General features: G+C 47.0%; 1 protein-coding gene across 1 annotated transcript in view; it reads left to right on the top strand.

The window, feature by feature from the left end:
- AFF2 (ALF transcription elongation factor 2) overlaps nt 1-21,123 on the top strand; it is a 592,529-nt gene that overhangs the window by 125,985 nt on the left and 445,421 nt on the right. The gene's annotated exons all lie outside the window — the stretch shown is intronic.

The raw sequence follows: 21,123 nt of genomic DNA, 5'->3' as shown, positions 1-21,123 counted from the left end.
GTTTATGAAAGGTGATGGTGGGAGGCACATAATGATTTCTGGAATATACACTAAGCCAATTTCATTTTCCAATTTTGGTGTCCAAAGCAGAATCATTTATTTGATGCTTATTCTACCCAAATAAGTATCTTCTTTTTGTTATCCCAGTTATTAATTAAATGTTGACTAGTCTTCAAATTATTGGCTTTTTTAAAAAAGATTTTTTTTTTATTTATTTATGCTTACAAGAACTGGGGTTTAGGGCAGAGGTCAGAGGGGTGAGAAGATTCACTGGAGACAAAATGGGGAGCAGAACAGGTGGATCTACTGAAACACACTGCTGAGGGGAGCTGCGGGCGAGACAGGAGAGGTCTGCTGTGCCATGTGGGTCAGCTCCCTGGCCAGGGATCGAACTCTTGCTGCAATGGTTGGAGATGGCTTGACAGTGCTGAGACTTTAAACCCTGCGCCACCAGGGAGGCCCTCTCTGGCTTTTATATTTGCTCATCACCTGGCAGGCTAGACCACACAGTATATGCAGTGAATCCTGAGATGTTCTTTGTTCTCAAAAAATAGGAATTGTCCAAGCATCACTGGGGACAGGGAGTGTCTGCGGGTCCTCTAGCCATCGCTCTGTTTTTAGTCCCTTCACTGAAGGGTATTTCCCCCTCCCTTGTATGCGTATGTGTGATGAGTGGGGTTGTCCAAAGAACAGAGCTTGAGGATGGAAATGAACTAGATCTTTCCTCTTTGTCATTTAAGAAAATGATTCAGCTTTCCATTTTGGGAGTGTGTAAGGGTCACCTTTAGCCAATTATGACTCATTTTCTGGTTTTGTGTTATATTCTTAGACTTGAAAACTTATACAAATAGGATTTTTTAATATATGTTTTTGTAATAGTAGAAGTGGCTAAAAGTCACAAAAAAAATCAAAGATCTTCATGAAGGTGTCACTTAAAATTGGAAAAAGATATCCTTTATAAAAAAGGAACTCTTTTATAGGTAGTAGTAATTCACTCTCATCGAACAGTGCTGGGGTGGAGGGAGGGGCGACAGAATTATTTCAGATATTTTAAAAAATGGATGGGCTTAATTTTTCACATCCTGAATTGTTCACAAAAGAACAATAACAAGAAATAGTTCAGTAGGCAGATGTGCACACACACCTGGGACCAATTAAATATTTTTCCTTCATCTTAATCAGAACATTGGGGCTCTTCTCTTTCATAGAAGACCTACATTCCCCAATTTTGAATTTTTTTAAAAGCTATTTTTAACATGCCAGATTCACAGATAGTATTTGTGGATTTATTTAAATGAAATAAATGACTAGATTGAATGGTAGTAATGATACCTCACGGTTTGATTGATTTTGCAGATTTCAAATGGCTTTCGTGTATTATTCCATGTGATCCTCATAACACACCAGTCTTGTAAGGTGCACGGACGGCCCAAGTGGTCTTCCTTCCCTTGTCACAGGTCAGGAAACACTGAGTCTCACGCCAGTCCGGGTCACAGGCCATCTGGCTGCCTAACCCAGTCCTTTCCCAAAGGTGCCCTTTTCACTCTTTTAAAATGGCACAAGGGATTCTGTCAGTCTCCACTGTTGCCCTAACAAAGCACCACGAACTTGGTGGCACACAATAACGAAAATTTATTTTCTCATAGCTCTGGAAGCCAGAAGTCAGTCCTCAGGGTTCCACAGGGCCTTGCTTCCTCTGAAGTTTCTAAAGGTGAATACTTCGTTGACAACACTAGTTCCAAGGATATTCAAATGGGGAGGTGCTCAGTTAGGACTTGAACAGATGTTTCTGGGAGACACAGTTCAGCATATAACAAGCGCGATCCATGATTTTCTTTTTCTTGAGTATGATTAGATAATTACACTAAAGGGAAGGCTTCACAGGAGGTGTGCCATTTTTCATGGGTAGGTAAGGACAAGCCTGTTGTAATTCAACAGGTTGGGGCCTGTGGGAGGACTGAAGAGGTGCACTTAACACAGCCTGAGACTTCTGGGACTCTGACAGACAGTAGCCACATTACTTACAACGTGGGAATTTTGTCTCCTGAGGGAAATGCTCCTTGAGCTGATGGAATGATAAATTCTAGTCACCCAATAAGAGATGGAGAGAAGAGTGACGTACCAGGACTTCACGCTAGTCTGCAACTCAGGGACAGTCTGGGGAGTGGCCTATGGAAAGTCTGGACCTGATTCTACCAGCAGGGACCAGAAAAGGCACTGATGAAACTGGGAAGAGCAATTACTTGAGGACTACCTGGGCAGCGACAGAGGCGGGTGCAGGGAAGAGTGTGCAAGGGTCGACTCAGTTAAAGGGTCTGAGGAGAAGGGACGGCGTCATTTCTGAGCTAACTGATAGCTTAGTCTTCCCACTCCTGACCTGATCCCACTACAACATATTTCCTACTGAGCAACTCAATTCCATGTTTTAAAGCCCAAGTCAAATCATGTCACTCCCCACTTGCCCCCTGTCAGTGGCTTCTTGTTGTCTCTTAACAGGGCTGACCTTGGTTTCCAAGACTTGATTGTGGCTCAGCTTCCCTTTTCAAAGTCATCCCACCTCACTCTCTCCCTTCACATTCCACTTGCCAAACTGCCTTCAGTACTTGACACACACAAAGATCTTATCTGCTTCAGAACATTTACACTGGCTGTTCCCTCTGCTTGGAAAGTTCCCCCACCCCCATCTGGTCATTATCCTAATCTAGAGCTCAGATAAAATGTCATCTATTCAGAGAGGGCTTTACCTTACCACCTTATCTAAAGCCTCCTGCTGAGTGGACATTGCTGATCACCTACCCATTAGGAATACCCCTTCTTCCCCTGCCCACCCCCCCTTTATGTGTTTTACCTCTCCCCATTGAACCCTGAGTCTCATAGGAAGCTGATGTGACCACAGCTCTGGGAACTGCTGTGCTTGCTCTACTAGGTATTGTGTTTGGCTTGTCAATGATTGGTTGAAGAATGGGCATGAGACCCGACTCAGGGTCATTCATTTGTTCACTCAACAGATATGTTCCACACATCTTCTATGTATCAGACACTGTTCCATGTCCTGGGGGCAGCAATGATCCAAAGAAAAACATCTGCCCTTTATGAAGCCTGCATTCTAGTCGTGGGGACACACAAGAAGTTAGGGCAGAAATAGGGAGATTGGCCAGAAGATGATCACAGTAATTCAGGACAGAGTAATCAATTGGATCAAAGGCTACAGAAAGGTCAAGAAAAATGTAAATTGACAAATGATCATCATTGACCTTGACAAGAGCATTTGAGTTACAAGGTCAGTCTAGGGACTGAATGTATAAGCCCAAAGGTGCATTGTCCTGTTCCATTTGAGTACTAAACTCTGGGCTATCTAACAGTTAAAGAAGCTAAACTTCTTGGTGGGCAAAAAAAAAAAAAATTGCTTTGGAGAGTAACTTTTGGCTCCTAAGTATGCTTTGTTCCTCAAATTCCATCTGTCACCACGTTCTGACATTTCCCTGAACAGAACATCATCTGTGTTTGCCCTCTTCTCTTTATTCCCTGAGTTGGCTCCTTCCTGGAGTTATTGAGTATCCTTAGTACTTTCAGAAATGTTCTCCAACAAGCCCCCCCACCCCGTTTCTGGCCAGTTTTATCCTTAATTTCCTACATCAATCGTTGTTTTCTACCAGAGTCTTAGTGGCTCCCTGGAGTGTTGGGGGTTGAGTCTCAGCTTTAAGAAAAAGTTATTAGATTCCCAGCAGACCATGATGGGAGACCGTAGTACCAGTGCAAGTGACAGCATGTAGTTCTGATTGGAGAATTAGCAAGGCACAGGACCACTCTATAAAGGGGAGGCTATCTCCTAGATATGACCTCTCCTTCCTCCCTCTCTCCCTCCCTCCTTCCATCTCTCTCTACCCCCCTCCCTTCCTCCCACCCCCATCCTGCTCTCGCTCTCTGTTTCTCTTAGACATTATGGTCTAATCTAGGGATACAGAAAGGAGTAAGATGCAGTCCTTGCCTTCAAGGTGCTCACTGTCTAGTTGATGAGCCAGACACATGAGCTGCAGCGTGATGAGAATATACATTCAGTGACACAAGATACCCTTCAAGGGGAATCGAACTCACTCCTGGTCACTCAAAGAGACCGAGAGACTTGAATCCCATGGTAACTTATCAAGGCTGAGTACGTATTAGCTCACGTTGAGTGCAGGATTAATGGGAAGTGTTCCAGGAAGAGAGAGCAGCGTGCACAAAGGTATGAAAGCAAGAAAATGCATGGCATTCAAGCAACTAAGAGAATCAATGTGGCTGGTCAAAGAGCTGGGAGAGTAGGGTTGGTCAAGTGGTATTAGATGAAACAAAAGAAAGAATCATGGCATAAAAGACCCCAAGACAAATGGATAGGCATTGATGGGTTTCAGCAAGGAAGTAACAAAGTCATATTTGCATTTCAAAAATGGAGCTTCAGTTGGAAAATGAGTTGGAGAGGATTCTCACAGTGGGGAGACCAATTAGGAGGCTGGAACAATCGCTTAGTTGAGAGATAAATGGTGGCTTGGCGTGGGGTGTTAGTGGTGGAGGTGGAAAACATGGAACATATTTGAGCTATATTTTGGAGGTGTGGCCAGCAGGAATTGGCCTGAGTTGAAGGAGAGATGGAAGTCAAAATTAAAATGAGGGTAGGCAAACATTTTCAAACAAGACTCAAAAATTCTATAAAATGAAAGGTTGAGATACATACTTCATTGAAATGAAGAACTTCTGTTCATCGAAAGATGTCATTCAGAGAAGGAAGAGGCAAATCACAAATCAGAAGTTACCCGCATCTCTCAGACAACACATGTCTACAGCATATGAAGAAATCCTGCCTATCAGGACAAAAAGGACAGCACAATATAGAGTTTGGGTAAAAGGCTTGAATGGTCACTGTACCAGAGGACTTTCAAATGGCCAGTAAACATTTGATAAGTTACCCAACGTGGTTAGTCATTAGGGAAATGCACATTAAAACCACAATGAAATAGCATTATGCATTTTTACAAGGGGCTAAAATTAAAAATTCTGACAGCTGTTGGCAAGGATGCAGAACAATTAGCCCTCTCACACGCTGCTAGTAGGAGTGGAAATTGGTCCAACCAGTTGTGAAAATGATTTGGTAGCATCTACTAAAGTTCAGTGTAACTTGTGCTGTATCTCGTCAGTTCCATTTCTGGGTATATACCTGATTTAAATGAATGGCTGTGTCTGTGAACCTGCAAAATGAATCAGAGGGGATCGATGTGACAGTAGTGGGGGTATGTGGTGTAGACATAGGCAAACACTTATTAAACTTTGCACTTAAGTTGTTTGCACCTTAATGTGTTTGCATAATACCTCAGACATAATGAAATAGGACTCAACAATGACTTTCATATTTTTATTTAGAGCAGCTAGGCAGATAGAGGTGCCATTGGCTGAAATGAGAAATGTCGTTAGAGTAGGCTGGGCAGAGGGGTTGCGGGAAGAGGAGGTCAGATTTGGGCATTCCAAGTTGTCGGTTTCAACACAATGAGATACCATCAGTCTGAAATTTAGGAGAAATATCCACATGGGACTCTTCAAATTAGTGGCTGTTTTCCTTACATGCGTATATAGAGTGGCCATAAGGTAAAGTAAAAGCATGGAGCCCCTAAGATTCATGGCCATGAATGTTCTTTGTTTTAGAAACCCTCATGCAGAAGTAGTGTGGAGTCATGAATGGCATTGGCCAGACCTAGTGCAGCCACTTGATGAAGGATCTTAACTCTTAATCTGAAGAGCTGGGAATTGATTCAAGATGTAGTGTGAAGCCATTATGAGTTCTTAAGCCTGGGAGGAGGCTAAGCAAAATGCTCCTTAAGGTAGATAATTCTGGAAGCCATGTGAAAGATAGGAGGGGGCAGAGTAGGCTGGAAAGGGAACGCTGGCCAGAAGATGGGGGCTGGGGGATTAATATTCATACTGGAGGCCACCAACAGGAGTGACGAGACAGTATGAGGAGGAAAACGCCAGTTGAGGACTGTCGAGGTCGGGAAGTGAGGGGGAAGAAAACTGAAGCGTGGCTCCATCTGCGTAATACGGGCCTACTTCATAGTTGCTGAGCACATTTCATGAGGGAATAAATGTAAAGAGCCTAGCACAGTGCCTGGCACGTTCTAAGTATTCATTTAAGTCAGCTGCTATTGCTCTGTCAGCATCTGCTTGCTCCTGAGGAGATTCACACCACCAGGCAGCTTCATTCCACTTTCAGCTCGTGGTTACTGATGTCGAGTGGGTCTTCAACCCAGCGTAGTCAGTCCGTCACTCGCTGTGCCCACAATTTCAAATCTTTGCTACCCTCCTTCAGCTCCCCTCCCCACTTGGCCCTTTCACCTGTAGCATCTGATCTAGCCTCCTGCATTGCAGAGAAGACATGCTCACTCGACTCCTTCCTCCTGGCCACATATGGGACGTTTGCATCTGCCCCCCTCCCATATCTGCCATTGCCAGGGAGAGGTGTGCATGGCCAGAGAGCACCTCTTCCTAGGAACCTTTAGGAAACTTGGGGTTTCACCCATCACCTGTCTCTGGAGCAGAGGAAGGAATGCAGGGGCTCATAGCCCGGGTTCACTTCAGCTCTCTCAGCAGCGGTGGGCCCCTGGGCCAGCGCATCGCCTCTCAGCAGCGCTGTCCTTGGCCTCCCCTTGCTGGGCTGCTAGGCGCCTTCCATGAGACGTGACACAAAGCTTGAGAGGACCATGGTGGCTTCGTCACACAAAGCCATGTGGGGCAGAGGAGAGGTTGGATTTAACCTGGGACAAGGGGAAGCCCTTGATCTTGGGGTGACAGGGTCATTTCATTGAGAAGTAGTGAGAGTCTAAGACTCTTGAATTTGAAATAAATTATAGCTTGATGATTGACCGGATATTCTTCTCCCAAGAGAGGGCCAGATTCTGGAGGGGGGATGGGAAGCCTGTGACCTTGGCTTCAAGCATGACCACTGCACACAGTGTTTCAAAGAGACAACATGGAGTCACTGGCACATTGTTCCCAACTCCTTCACAGAGTTGCAGCATTCACTGGGAAAACACGGTCGACGTGCTTGTGTTACACCCGGCCCCTTGGATGTCCATCATTCACATGCCAATGGCTTCCATCTCTGGACATCCATCAGTGCAAATTTAATTTGTCCAAAAAAAACCCATGAAAACTAGTCCCAATCCCCCCACACTTAAGCCTGCTTCTACCATCTTCCCCGGCTCAGGAAAGGGTCACATTGTTAAGCAGGGCGCTCCAGCTGAAAACGCAGGCGTTTTACCAGACTCCTCCCTTTCTCTCATGCCGCACACCTGATCTAATGCAGTCTCTGGCAGTTCTATCTTAAAAACACACCCACAGCTTTTGCCACCTCCACTGAGACCACCCTGGGGCCAGTCGGCTCGGCTCTCTCTTGGGCAATGACCTCCTACTGGTCTCCCTGCTGCTCTGCTCACCACCACTGGAGAGTGTCACCAACAAAAGGCCAGAGAGATCTTTAAAAGGCAGAGCACACCATTCTGCTTTGCCTTCCACTCTTTTCAAAGGCATCCCACTGTGCACCAATTATAATCCGAAGTCCTCAGCAGAGCGGGGTGAGGTGTGACCCAGCCCTGCTCATTCTGCTGCAGCATCTTCTGCGTCAGCATTCTGGTTACTCTATGTGCTCTTATTCCTGCCTCAGAGCCTTTATGTGTACTCTGCTCTCTGCCTGGAACATTCTTCCTTCCAGATATTCTCACAACACAGGGCATTGACTGGACACAGAGGCCACCATCCCGCACTCTTCTGGGAGTCTTCTAAGCTGGCATAAAATCAAATCAACATCAGACAGATTGATAAAAAGTCTAAAGGAAGTTTAATATTAACATGTCTGCCTCCTGTATGCAACCGCCTGTGTCTTGGGGAGAGACCCAGCCCAACTGCGCAAGTGTCACTTGGCTTCAGGCACCATCTCAAGTGACTTGGCCAAAACAGAAGGACTTTGGGAGAAGAAAAGGAAGGTCAGTAGGGAGTTTGCCAGGGAAGGCACAGCAGACAAAGGTATACGCAGTGCATTGTGCCCAGGCTCTTGAAAAGCTATAAGGAGATCCGGGAGAGGCCCTTATAGAGATTTATATACCAACGTCAAAAGCGACCGCCACCCAGCCTGCAGAGCCTCTCCCATGAAATCAGCTTTGTGCCAAAAAGACATATCTTGGGGCGGTGGACTTTTGCTCCCCTACAATGCCACAGAGCTATTACTACGACGACATGCATGCATCCAGCTCTGTTAAAATAATTTCAACATGTGTCCCCAAAGAAGTGTACACGGCGCCTGTGTTGCAAAACAGTGTTTGCCAGAGACATCACTCTGGTGAGTCATTCATGCACCCAGCTGCATGAGACAGCGTTTCAACATATGGCACTAAAGAAGGTAGCGCGGGCACCACACACCGCTAAGCCCGGTTATCACCACAGCCTGGAACACATGCACCCAGCTCTGCTCCGCAGAGCACTTTGGGGGCAAACTCAGAAGGTAGGAGGAGGCCAACATCCATTCCTGAGGCTGCTGCTTCTGTCTTGCTTCTCTCTCCCCGTTGCCTCCTTCCTGCTCAGTCCACGGCCTGCATTTCCCACAGGACCCCTGCCGTCAGCCAAGGGACACCTACAAGCGTTCACAGGAAGTTGAGTGAGGAGTGGCTTACTGTCCTTGGCTGGAGACCCATCTCCCCACCTCCATTCACCTGCAGCCTCACCTTCAGCTCTAGGGAGGCTCACCCCTGCCCCAAGGGGCTGGGCCCACAGTACAGTCTTCCCCTCTTGGACCGCAGCTCCTTCCCACAGCCCACACCCCAAACTTGGGTCTATTTTGGGAACCTCGGCAGGACCTCCAGGTGGGCCCCAGCACTCCCTTTCCACTCCGGTTCCAGTGCCTTCTGAGCTAGAGATGCCAGCTGCCATCCACACGCACTCCACAAGGTCACCTGGACTCTCCCAGCTTGTCTAAATCCTTGTTGAGGAGGGAAAAAAACAATTCCTGGCTGCAGAGCCAACAGGGCAGCTGACCCCGGGGTGCTGGGAGAGGCACTTGACTCTGTTACGCTGTGTCATCCCCTTTTGCTCATTTCAGTGCTTGCCAGACCGCCAGGCCCAGGAGCCTGGAGGTGCTTAAAAAATGGAGGTGCTGCTCCTCTCTTAATGGCCCCCACTTAGTTATACAAACACCTGTGAAGTCTTGAAAGGGAAGGGTTTTCTTTGTCTTGCCTTTTTTGTGTGTGGTGTGGTCACTTTGCAAGGCTGGAGGCTCAGCTGCAATCTCAGTGAGGGTCCCAGGGGGTCAAAGTGAGGACCTGCTCTCTAGTTAGGGGACTACCTGGGCTGTTGATGCTGTGGGGCCTACAGTGCAATTTGGATAAATTCACATTTGTCTTTGCCTCAGACTGAACACGCCGTGTTTGTCCCCATATTCTAGTGCGAGGCACATAGTAAATGCTCAATGAATATTTGGGCAGTGAAGGAATATTCTGGAAGTGTGATCTTGTGATGAAAGAATTCAGAGAGCTGAGGTGGCAGGGCTGGTACAGCATGAGCAGAATGCAGAGCAGTCAAGTTCATTAGGTGTTAAGGGCCAGGCAGTAAGCACTCCAGCTAGCAGGGGAATTTTTATAGGATTTGTCCTGCCAGTTACCATGGGCCAGATGTGGAGTCAGGTTTAGAGATCCAGGGCTGGAGCTCAGGCAAAAACCCAAGATCATGAAGTAACCACTTTCCCAGGTAGCAGAAAAATGCGAGGCAACAGGTGAGTTCCAGAGGCCTGGGCAAGCAGTGGGGAGCAGCGCAGAGAACGCAGAGGCTGGCTGTGGTGACAGGGACTTCAGCCTGAGGCAGCTGGACAGCAGGCGGCTAATCCAGTGGCCCAGATGGCTCCTCAACAGAAGCCCCCGATTCACGCGCCTGACACGGATCTAACCTCAGAACTATGGGATCTGAGCAGCAGCAAAGTTGAGTCTGTAGCACTGTAAGGTAGAGGCCGTGGAGCCTGCCTGAGACCAGAAGAGGCCCATGTGTAAGTGGGACGGAACCCCCAAGTGGAGACTGACTTGCCCACGGAAAGGTTATAAACAAGGGCAGGGAGCCGGGCGATTCCTGCTGGCAGAGGGTGATGGGACGAAGAAGGTTCCTGAATTATTCCAGCCTCCTGGGCACAGTCCCTTCCTCCCTATTCAGCTTCCATTGCTTTTGCTCTTCTCTTTCCTTCTTTGTCAGTTTCAGTACTTTTATTATTATTTTTATCAAATGGGCATGGTAGGAAACCCTTTGAAATATTTATTGATAGAAGGTTCTGACAATACTGGTGCTTCTCTGAAGCCCGGCTCAAGATCTGTGTGTTCCTATGTTTCCTGATCTTGACCCCATTCTGATGTTTGAAAATGTCTCCTTGGAACTTTTGATTCTGGTGTGTGTGTGTGTGTGTGTGTGTATGTGTGTGTGTGTGTGTGTGTGTGTTGTACCATTAGTACGACATCATTTACAATCTCTTTGTGAACTTCTTAGAATTTCATTTATGCCCATTGCAAGCTTTCAAGGACAGAGTCCATTTCCTTGGTGAACCCCGTCATCAATCCATTCATTAAAAGCACCTCCCCAGTACCTATTCTGTACTAGGTGCTTGTTTCATCCACAGATTAATTGCTTCGGAGCCACCGAGCAGTACTAAAAATATATGTATTGTCAGGCATCTTCTTTAAAGCATGAACGACGAAAGCAGTTAATATTGTGAACGCTGATTAAGCAACCAAACTCAGTCCGATTTTATGTAAGGATTAATAGTTGGTCTAGCCTAACTGGATGGGCCTTTTTCCAGCTCTTCTTGCTCAGCCTCAAATGCAGCGCTCCCATACCTGTCCATGGATGGGGAAGGAGCTGTTCTTGCTAAAGGTCACCATTAATGCAGCCTGTGGTCCTTTATCGTTCCTAACCTGGGAGAATTCTCTTTAACGGGTTCCATTTTCATAAAGTCTTTTCTTCTCTTTGGAGCAGCCATAATTTAGTGCCCCCAATTAATTGAGGAGCTGAAATTTCATACATAGTTAGCTACATCTTCAATCAGTATTCGGTGCCTAGAAAATAAGTCCCCAATGGACATTTGCCCCTCCAAGTCAAGCTGCACCAAAAAAAAAAAAAAAAGGTGCCTGTTCGCTGGCTGTTTCTCCTTCAAATGTTCAAGTTCAGCAACGATAGCAGTCGGCCAAGTGGAGAATGTTTCCAAGAAAAAGAGCATTCAATTCTGCTCTGGGGTATCCAAGGGAGAAATGGAAGCGACTTTAACTTCCTCCAGGTAGATGAGTCAATGGTTCTATTATCCACTCTTCAACCCATGCTAAATGAGTGAGGGTCCCCCAGAAGCTATTCATTCTCCTGCAGCGAGTTGTAACTGTTTGGTAGAAGCAGTTACTCAACTCAGTTGCTGGCAGCACCTCACCAATCATGGGCTGTGCACTTATGGCAGCTCACCCTAAGGACTCCTTCAAACCCCTGGGAAGAAATATTTTTAAAAGGTTTGCACACATTCCTGACAGGGATGGCCATGGTGGGGAAGGGCCACTTCACTGGCCGGAAAGTCAAGAGTTCCAGGCTCTGGGTCCAACTCTGCCCCTGACTCCTTACGCTAGCGTGGGCATGGCCTTTCCAAAACCCCGTCTCTGATTTCCTCCTCTGGGGTTCTGGTGGCTGCCAGCTGCCATGCCATACTGCAAGAGATTTGGAAACAGGTGTGCACACAACCCAAGCTCATAGCAACGTTGTCCAAAAATAGAAACAACTCAATGGCCATCCACTGGTGAATGGATAAAGGAAATGTACTGTGCATGCAATGGAATATTATTCAGCCACAAAGAGGAAGGTGTCCTGATACATATAACAACATGGGTGAACCTTGCATACATCACGCTGCTAATTGAAAGAAGTCACACGCAAAAGTCCACATAGCACGGGATTCCATTGATCCGAACTGTCCAGAACAGGAAAATCCATCAAGATGGAAAACAGATGAGTGGTTCCCGGCAGCTGGAGGTGGGTGGATGGGAAGAAACTGCATATGGGTGTGGAGATTCCTCTTGAGGATGAGGGAAATGTTCTAGAATTAGATGGTGGTGATGGTTACACAACTTGGTGAATGTACTAAAAACCACTGACTCACCAGAGTAGCTGGTTGAAAATGTGGATTCTGCTCCTCTCCCTCATTGAACTGAGCATCAGGAAGTCAGCAGTGGAGGTTGGCAGCCTATACTTTTAACCAGTAGCCAGGTAATTCCAGGTGGCAGGTGTCAGGTAAGTGGATAAATCACTGCTGTGATTTTTTCCTAAGTGTCCGTCAAGGTCTCAACTACTTGACTGCTTTGCTACCACAGGTTTGCTTCTGTGTCCTGTGCTGTGCCCTGGGCCAGTGCCCAGGGCCGCCTCCCCCAGTGAAGGTGGGTGGTGCAGACAGTGCTTGTTCTAGTGGAACTTATATCTAGCCCAAGCGTCCAGGGGCTTCTAAATGCCTTAGAAATTTTCATTCACTTTCTATTAAACAACCAAACAAATGACCATAAACAGAGAGCCCGGCACATCTACTTAATAAAAAAAAAAAAATGAAGAGGGGAAAAAGAATCAGTTTATCAAAGCAAGACTTTCAACCAAATGACTCTCCGTAGGTCTAGTCCTGCAGCATCCCGGGCAGACCCACGCTGCCTTTGATTAAGTGAATAACCTGGAGACCCCACGTTCTTGGGGGAAGAGCAATAATGCAGAAGAAGACCCCACACAGAGCTGCCGGGCCGAGGCAACACAGAGGCTGAATACATCAGAGTTTGGGGGAGAGCCTTGCTCACGCTGTCCGGGGCGGGGGCTCACAGCACATGCCTCTCCTGGCACTTGGAAAGGGCTGCTTCTCCCACTATCAGACGCTGCCACAAAGCCTTGAAAATTCTGAGGTTGGCCTTGAAAAAGAAGTGAAACCACGACACAATGGGGAGACTGACATTTCAGGGAGGGTGCCTTGCTAATTAATGCTTCAGGTTTGGAGACAAATAGCCAGCAAAGATGCTGATGGTTTTGAATGCCATAGAAAAAAACCTGCAAATTTCAAACAATAGAAGGCGCTGAATGCATATTTTGGAATTGAATGGAGGATAGAGCAAACATTGCAGAAGACTTTAAGGGTGGGGGGGGGATTGGTTAACCAAAAGAGGTCGCAGAGTTCCAGAACCCCTGGCTAGTGTTCCTGCTGCCAGTCTTGTCTGCCTCTGGGGAGCATCAGGGGTCTTTAAGGGGGACTCTGCACGGCAAGAGGAGCAAGGTTGGAGGAGGAGGAGGAAGAGAGCAGGAGAGCAGGATGCTTTTCCTGCTTTGAATAGAGAAAAGGAAGACCCGACATTTTTAAAACTAGAACCCTGGATGTCTCTGCAAGCTCCCCAGGGTCAAGCCTCCCTGGTTCCTGGCAGGACCACTAGGGCAGGTCTGGCGCTGAAGCCCCATCTGGCTGGCGGCAGCAGAGATGTCCACTTCCTTCTGCCTCTCCTCCCTGCAGCTCCCTCTCCCCTGGCCCTCTCTTCCTCCACCCCTCCCCGTCTATCCCTGGGCCCAAAGACCCAGACTTGGCTTAGCCTGGTCCCAGCCTGCAGGAGCTCAGAGATGGGGGCAGGCGCTGACAGCAGATGGATAAATATTAGGAGAAGAATAGCTGCTGAGAGGGTGGCGTGGACAGAGGTGTGGGCAGGAGCCTGTCCTGGCGCGCGGGTGGGGCGGGCCGTGTGGGTGGGCAGGCCTTCCCTAGGGAAAGGATTGCTCAGGGGCCGTCATTGCGATTTCTGTGCGGGAGAGAGGGTGCATTTTCCAGCCAAGTCTTCTCCAGAACGCTTGCGCATTTGTGGGAAGAGGGAGGAACCCGCATGTGGTCCTGACCTTGGTGTGTCCGAAGGGCCCTTTCCAGGAATGCGAGCTGCAAGGAAGCCGCCTGGCTGGCCCCGGCTGGGGACCCTGAGTTGGCTCTTCTCCCGTCTTGCCTGCTTTTTTTGCTGTTTGCTTGCAGCAAACATCATAGGAGGTCTGTGGGGGGAGGTTTCTTAGAATTTCCAACTCGACCATGTAATAAGGGCACCTGTTTCCATCCTTGAGGAAAGGCTTTTAAAAGCAAGACTCTTCTAGAGTCCTGGAGGCCTCCTGGGTACCTGAATGGTCGTGAAATCAGTATTTCCAGGATGGAAATGTGCCAAGAGGGTGTCTCTGACACGGAGTACTGAGGCTGTGGATGTTGATGGGGCAAACCAGCACCGAAGGAGTCTCTCTGTCCTCTGTCGTTTGTGCTGTGGGATATAGCGGTGCTCGGGGTGTGGGTCACGTGAGCCCCTCTATTGCATGGCACCTGCAAGAATCGAGAAGTCAGTGTCTCAAGGGTGACGTTGGGTTCAGACTGATCAATATTTGTTGCAATCGTACCTAACGGAATCCTTGATTTTATAGAATTTTTATAGAACTGGGAAAATGAGAGCTGGCCAAACCTGACAAGGTCACCTTCCTGGAATTGAGACTGTTCAATAGGTCCTTTAAGTGTAGTTCAAGTTGGTCAAACACGGCTTGTATATACATCATTATTTTTCCCTTTGGATATAAAATCCAAAGAAATGTAATGCATTCATGGGGTATTGCAAGTAATCTGATGATGAGAAAAACAGAGACATATTGCTTATTTCTCACTTTTTTCTCGTGTTACTGAATGCCCTTCCCTCCTCTAGTTGTTTCCTTGTGATTTGGTGCCACAGTTTAACACCACACATGTCCTAATTCTGCAATTCAGTTTGCTGAGTATCTCCAGGCATGGAGAACAGAGCTGAAATCAGAGGTATTTTTAGCCCCTGGTTAACTCCTCATCACCCGGGCACAAGCTGCAGGGGCCGGGGCAGGAGCTGAGTAGCGGCCAGTGCTGCCCCCCCACCCCCCGCCACTGCCCCGGGTAACCACTGCTATTTCCCAGTACTCATTGCATACGGACTTGGGGACCAGACCTAACCTTTCCAGACCACAGCTTCTGTGTCTGTAAAATGGGAGTAACAGCTACCGCTTACTGTTTGCTGGAGATTGTCCCGAGGCCTTTACAGATGTACACTCCCATGATCATCAAGCAACACGCTGCCAAGGCTGTGATTATGGTCAGTGCTCCTTGTTTACAGGAGAGAAACGGAAGCACAAAGAAGTAACTTGAACAGGTTTCCAGATTCCCAAAGGGCTCCTGGGTTCTTGGATGGTTGTGAAATCAGTTATTCAATCTCCCTGGGCCTCAGTTCCCGCATCTGTGAGGTGTGAAACAATAACACCAAATGTATAAGATTAGTGTGAGGGTTGGATAGGCCAAATGAGTAGAGGCACTTAGAACAATGTTTGCTACAAAGCCAGCCCTGTTGATGCCCATTATATGTTAAGTCATGTGTCATTTTCCAAAATCACCTTATGTATGTGTTACTTTGAGTCCAGCCACTCTCACTAGACTGTGAGTGCCGTCAGATTCGGCTCCTGTCTGGGTTCTTCCTTCCTCTAGCTCTAATGCCCAGCACAGCAGCTGTCCATAGAAGGTAGCTGTTAATTATTTTGAGAACGAAAGCGTGACAGTGGTAATGACGTCAATGATCATTTACCAAGAAAAATGACAAGTTTGTCACATTTCCACTTACTGCCATCACGATAACAAGCCTGGAGACCTTGGCAGTGGGAAGCTAGGTGGACCTTAAGCCAAGGGAGTGCCAACGGTGCCCGTCACAATACACAGCTATACCAGAAAGAGTGGTGAAGGCGCAACCGCACGCTAATCAGGACAGCCACCGGGCTGCTGCTGCCTTTGTGTTATTAGCAGCTCATCCTCTTTAATAAAAGGTTTAGGCTGAGTTGAGTGAGACAAAACCTGCAGTTAAAGTCCTCCAGTTGTATAGATCTATATCGCCTTCATTCCAAAGCACAGGAACTGTTGAAAACATTATAAATCACTCCCAAGTGCCTCAGTTCAAATATTATTCCAGTATGTAAATTACAGTCATAAAGCATAATGAAGCACATTTGAATATCTTGTACAAAAGTCACCATATAAATATAAAATAGGAGTGAATGAATGTGGTCAACGTTTTATTTTATAAATGCAATTTGCCTCCTAAAGCCTTTAAAGAGCTTCTGGCCAATTTTTGGAGGACCCTGCTGAATTCCTTGACCAAGAACTTCATTACTCTAATTATGAAAGAAGCATGCCTATCATTCTGAAAGTGCATGCGTAGCTATAGATAATAGATAAAAGCTATAAAGAAGATGGAGATTTTGTCCTGCTCTCAATATTTCCTAATACCACCCCAACTTTAACTAGGTTGTCCTGCTTGTCTATCCCTTGCCTTTGTACAGGTCGGGGATCAGAAATATGTCCTGGACCACCTTCCAGGAAGGGCTGGGAGGTGGGAAGAACTCAGGGGGAGGAGCTACAGGCCCTGTGCACAAACAGGCATTAGGCATCCTTGCTGAAGAACCAGGGTCCCCAGTAACAGCACTGCAGCCCAGAAGGGCACCCGGAGCCTAGGACAATGTCTGTTCCAGGAAATGTCAGTGTCGTGGGGTCCTTCTCCATGCTTTGGTGTTACCTAAGTCTCTGGGATTTTCTTTAATCCCAACAGGTACAGTCCCCAGGGACTACCGGGCTTTGAGAGCTTTCCATTGCTGGGGTAGAGGACCTCAGAAGATGGTAGAATGATAGAAAGAAAGAAAGAAAGATGACAGAAAGAAAACATTTAAATATAATGCCCAAAATATTTCTTGTCCTCCAACCCAAACCTCTCTCCACTTCCAAAGATAAATGTGAACCAAGTGCTCACCCTGGCTATACGCTTTGCTTCTGCTGATCCATTTTCTTTATCAATTATAGCCTATCACATCCTTTAGCATGCATAGCTAATACATTTGGGCTATATGAGATTCTGAAGCTACCATTGCTTCTGTCAAGACCCAACTCGAGAGATTTTATAAGAGAACGTTTCCACCCCGGTCTCTCTCTCATGGTTAATTGTCTCCTTGAAACTTTCGATGCTGGTTTGTTCCCTGTTACCAGGACTTTATTATGTATCATCTAGAAGGTATTCTGGAGTTCCATTTATGCATATAAACTCTCTGAGTATATGACCATCTTCATATGGAAAGGGCTAAGGGCCTTTTATTTCTTTGATGAAGTCAAAGCTCAATCCAATCACTCACAGCATTTGTAGAGTGTCTCCTCTGTGCAAGCAGTGGTTCAAGTAGCTTCCTCCCTTCTTGTTTCTGGGAAGCCTCACCCATTCCCACCCCCACCCACTAAGGTTCTTATGTTTCATCTTTAGAGACAACCGATACGTAAGTCGGAATGACCATTTCCGATTTTTCTCAGGAGATTCTATTCTTCGGCATCTTTGAAGTAAAAGCAGCAACAAACGTACATTGTACCTCAGTTTTCTAGGGTGTGAAATGGTGATCGTTGGTCTTGAAACCTTGTACCTGTTCAGGGCAACAGCTTCCGAGCTGATTCCCTTGCTGGAGAGTCTTCCTCCAATCCAGCCCTGATGTTCCCCAGAAGATGTTTCTATATATACAAATGTGATCAAGTCATCCCCCTCATTAAAAGTGTTCTGCGACTCACTGCTGTCTTCAGGGAAAAAACGCCCCCTGGCAGGAGCAGGGAAGAGCGATTTTAGAAGGCCCTGAGCTTTGACACTTGACGAATCAACTTGACCCGTCAACAGGTTGATGACTTATGCAAATCAGTTTAGTTCTGTAAAACATGGGGTGTGAATTCCTCACCTATGGGCAGTGGTTCCCATATTTTAGTGTGCAGTAGAAGCCCCTGGTGGGTTTTGTTCAAGCGCAGAGTGCAGGGACCTCGCCAAAGCTACTGACTCTGCAGGTCCGGGATGGACTTAAGAATCTGCATTTCTAAGAAACTCTCAGGCAATGCCGGTGCTGCTGGTCCTGGGACCACACGTACTGTCAGAGTATCATAAGGACTGAGACGACCCGTGCCCAGGGCCTCTCTACTTTGGTGTCCACAAAGGATAGTCGCCATGGCTGCATTCACCTTCACCTGCCTGCACCACTTGGTCTCCACTTCTTCAGTCACGTTGCCCACTGCCAGCCTGCGCACCCTGTGTGCCAACCACAGCCGACCACTTGCTGGCCCCGTGCCTTCTGGGCAGCGTTTGCCCTGGGGGACCTTTGCCTCGTCTAATCTTTCTGCCCCTCTCCCCATCCGCACCAAAACCCCTTTGAAGAACCTCTTCCTCCCCACAAGTCAGCTCAAATGCTAAGAACGTTTTCATGCGTCTTCTCCAGTTGGGATTAATTGGTCTTTCCCAAGAACACCTCCATATGTTCATTTATTCATTCATCTTGTAAATATGTATTGAGTGTCTACTGTATGCTAGACTCTGTGCCAGCTGCCGGGAATACTGTGGTAGCGACAGAGATACTGCGCCGGCTCTCTAGGAACAAGACATCTTTCTCCTTGCGTTGCTCACCATCCCGCAGGAGAGCTTGTCTTGAGTATGAAGCGCAGCCCCAGACAGAGCAAGGGAAAGGCACGCTCGCCCACGCCTCCACATTCTAGCAGGTCGTGCTGGTCCCTGCTGGTGCTCGCCAGCCACCCAGGGTCAAGATGCAGCCCAGCGTGCAGTGGACAAACAGCCTCTCTGCTAGGTGAACGGCCACGTTCCCATTCCCACTGCCGGACAGTGAGCGAACTCAGGACACCACGGTCGCTCACCCTGGTGATGCCACCTTCCATCCACCCTCCACTGCACAGCCAAACCGCCACCACGAACCACAACCAGCTGACACTCCTTGAAGCCTTTCAGTTGCTCCCTCGATGTCCTTGGGAAACAGGCCAGCTCTAAAGCCATTGTGAGCTGGGTCTAGTGCGTATCATTTCTCTCAGCTGCTGTCCAGTGCCAGTGCCCCCCACATGGTCCAGTGAGAGATGCGGTTTCTTAAATGTGCCAGACTCTTTTCTCCTGGAAACTCCACCCCTCAGAGATGTTTCCATTTGGCCACTGCTGATGGATACCGATGTGAAGCTGAATTTCCCATAGATTTATTGGAGTTTTGTAGTCAACGTGACGCAAGTCGCCATTCCGGGTGGGCTGCATTTCTGGCTAGCTCCATGGTGCCCTTAACCTTGCGTGCTATCTAATTATGTTTCTCTGGAGTCTGGTGCTTTGACAGAAACAACTGTCTGTATCTATGCTCTGAAGTCCCCTTTGAACTAAAATTCCCACTTACATTGTTCCTTTGATATTGTTCATGTTTGAGGGACTTTTATGCTGCCATTGGCAATGCCTTATTTCTCTCGTCCTCACCTTTGCCTCTTTTTGCCTCTTTCCTCTGCAGTTACAGTCATGCACGCTGTCCTTGCAACTGTTTAGGGTCCTGGCCTATGACTGTCAATGAGCATGGCTAAGGGTCTCTCCAGATTCAAACTCTGTGATGTACATGTGGCCATTCCATAGCCCTTGAACAGAACATTCTGAGAACGTCAGGATTATCTTCTTCAATTAGCACGTTTAAGGCAACATTGGAAAAAAAAAATCCTAGATGTGGATATTTTAATATAAGATAACCGAAATTTTCCAAACTTCTAGAGAAATTTTACTCAACTAGCTTCCACTGTGGCTATAATCTAATCAGCAATTTCAGTAAAGATTATACCTGAAATCTATGTCATTTTCAGTGGCTGCCATCATGTTTGTTAGGGGAGGCGTGAGTGATGACAAATGAAATGGAACTGTAGTGTTTCCTGAAACCATACTATGAATTCTGCTCCAAAGTATAAAAAATTAAATGGCACAAAGGTACTCCCTCCTGAAAGGCTTTTGTTGTATAATTTCCACACGTGAAAGAAAGGATAGATGACAGTTAATACTTTTTGTAAATAGCAGCAGCATCTAGAGTCTGCCTGAGGAGAAATGGTCTATGAAGATCCTATTTCTGAGTAAAAATGGGATTTCCTTTGTGGTTTAATCCAAGGAGCAATTATGGTAAACATTATTAATTCAGATATATTCATTTTCAAAGTGTGATCTTTTGGGCACAGTACACTGAAGATTGCTTTTGCCTAACAAATCTCTTCTTTGTGCTTTTCTAGATAATTCTTATCACTGCCATTTATTTGGCTGTGTTATCCATCACTTTCTCTTACTGGTTCCCCATCCTTCTTAATCCAGTTCTGCTTTGTCATCATCCTCACTCCCTACCCTGCCACCCAGTTCACGTGTGGCTCTCGTTCTCACCTTAAAAACGATCTTTTAGATGTGCAGAGTGCATTCTGCTTACACAAAAGTTTATCTGTCATTTCATTGGATCTTCACATGAGGTACTTTTTGTCCCTAGTTCACAGATATGAGCATTGAAGGTCAGTGTGGATTGTTCAGTAAATGTCCCCACTTCCGCTAGGCCATGCAGATGTTGGAAGGGCACTCTGTGGCTTCTGCAGGGCGGTGTGAAGCCAGATGAGCAGTGCTCTCCATGATGGCTCCTGGGAGCGCATGCCCCTCTTCTGGGCTGAGCTCTTGGTTCTCAATGCTAGACTATGCAGAGCCCTCCTTCCCCTCACCATAGTGACATGCACTGTTTACAGTGGGGGCTGCTGATAATAGCTTGAGCTGTTGGAATTGGGGGCTGTAACTTGAAGGTGTCATGATTGCTACACTCACTAATAAGAACTGGACTGCGATGCAAGTCTCCTCATCCCTGTCACTCTCTATCACGCTGGTTTTCCAAAAGATAAATGTATCTGCCAGCTTACACGGTTAAACAGTTTTCTGTGAAGCTTAGTTTGTCCACATTTCCAAAGCCGAAAATGTACCGTGAATCTCCAAGAAGTAAACAGTAGGACAAATTTTTCAAAATGATTGACCCCCCCCAAAGCCCTGTCTTTTCTTGCAGAAGAACTCATGGGATCAGCATTCTGTGGAACACACTTTGAGAAACATTCTTGATGGCCTCGTGGCTGTTCTTCATCTTCCCAGGTTTCGGGGCTTTGGGTAGAGGTCTGCTTCCCGGAGTCAGGTGGAGACTAGAGGGAGACTGCTGTCAGACTGGAGATCA

The sequence above is a fragment of the Talpa occidentalis genome, unplaced genomic scaffold, assembly GCF_014898055.3.
Source record: "Talpa occidentalis isolate TD23 unplaced genomic scaffold, MPIMG_talOcc4v2.1 talOcc4.15, whole genome shotgun sequence".
NCBI classification, from domain to species: domain Eukaryota; kingdom Metazoa; phylum Chordata; class Mammalia; order Eulipotyphla; family Talpidae; genus Talpa; species Talpa occidentalis.
The sequence above is the reverse complement of the archived record's forward strand: the minus strand, read 5'-3'. Positions and strand labels throughout refer to the sequence as shown.